The sequence below is a fragment of the Podarcis gaigeae genome (genome assembly GCF_964106915.1).
Source record: "Podarcis gaigeae genome assembly, chromosome: 8".
NCBI classification, from domain to species: Eukaryota; Metazoa; Chordata; class Lepidosauria; order Squamata; family Lacertidae; genus Podarcis; species Podarcis gaigeae.
The window spans coordinates 74968271-74969657 of NC_139684.1; the positions used below are offsets into that span (position 1 = coordinate 74968271).

Below are 1387 nucleotides of genomic sequence, written 5' to 3' on the forward strand. Positions count from 1 at the left end.
TATTTAAAAGTGACCCTCTTATGCTTGGGCATTTTCACTTTCTGGAGGAGGAGGAAGACAATGTGATTTAGTGGTTAGTGCATCAGACTAAGACATGGGAGGACAGGGTTCAAATCTTCACATGGCCACGACAGTGGCATAGTGTGGGTTGCCAGTGCCCGGGGCTGCGTGGAGGTGTGGGTGGGTTTGAAACAGACAGAGTATGCATGCCCATTCAGCTGCCTAATGGAAGTGTCTCCATCACCCAGGAAATTGTAGCCATAGAGATGAGAAAAGAAGAGTTGTTCTGTTGTCTGGAGAGGCCAATTTCTGCTTCGCATGGAGAAGCCATTTTCAATGGAGCCCATGCAGCTGTATTGAGGCACCACCAGGTGTTGAAATCTTATGCCCCTAACAATTTCATGCCCGGGGCAACTGGCCTTGCTATGCCACTGGGCAGTGAAGCTTCCTGGGTGCCTTTGGGCTGCCTCTCAGACTAACCTACCTCGCAGGGTTGTTAACGGGTATTAAATGAGGAGGGGGGATACCACGAGCTCCTTGGAGAAAAGATTGGGAGAAACGTGCATCACAGAGAAGATGGTGAGGTGCCCCTCTGTGTTGACCCAGATGCGGAAGGGGACCAGAAGCTCAAGCCTGAGATGCCACATTCCTTACATAGAGTCCCCGATTTGCGGTTTTAGCCAAATGTGGTAAGCCTCTAAAGAGATTAGCGATGCATTTGTTTTTCTTTCTTGGGTGCTGCTGAAGAAATGGGTGTCTGCAGAAAATGTGTTTTTCCACTTGCCTAGAACAAAGTTTTTATTCTCTCTCTTGCAGGGCTCCTCCTGTGCTTAACAGGCAGTTATCCAAGAGACGAAACTTTTCCCCATCACTGCACCTGCTGAATTTGTGCACTGTACGCTGTCCTGTTTCACCCTGCTGAAATCCCCTCTCCTGCACAACTATTAAAAAGTGCAAGAGTCCTGCCCTCTGCAACATCTGGCCGTCCTACACAGCAGTCAGCCAATGCAGCTGACCAACTAGGACCAGCTGGATGGGATTTTGGGGGGTGGGGGTGGGAAGGTGTAATTCTGCAATACGACATTGCCCCAATAATGGTCCATAAATGGTGGGATTATCCTGGACTGGCCACACATCCTTCCATGCTTTTAGCTGTGCTACGATGCCTCCCCAGGGTTATTGCATTTTTGTCATCTGGAGTGTCAAGCTTGCATTACAGCCCAACGAAAGCTGGACGAAAAATAAACTGGAGCACTTTTGGTATGAAAAGCTACAGAATTTCATTCTTGATAATAGCCATTATAAAAGCTTTGCCAGCTACATTTCTGCTGGTTAGGCAGCTGCAGTGATCCAGGAGTCCTGTTTAAAAAAAAAAAAAAAGGGAAGG

General features: G+C 48.0%; 1 long non-coding RNA gene across 1 annotated transcript; it reads left to right on the forward strand.

Moving 5' to 3' along the window:
- The first annotated feature begins 308 nt into the window (after positions 1-308).
- Positions 309-975, forward strand: LOC310851848. Its single transcript, XR_014567878.1, has 2 exons — positions 309-689; positions 817-975. It is a non-coding gene; the product is annotated as an uncharacterized lncRNA (long non-coding RNA).
- The last annotated feature ends 412 nt before the right edge of the window (positions 976-1387 follow it).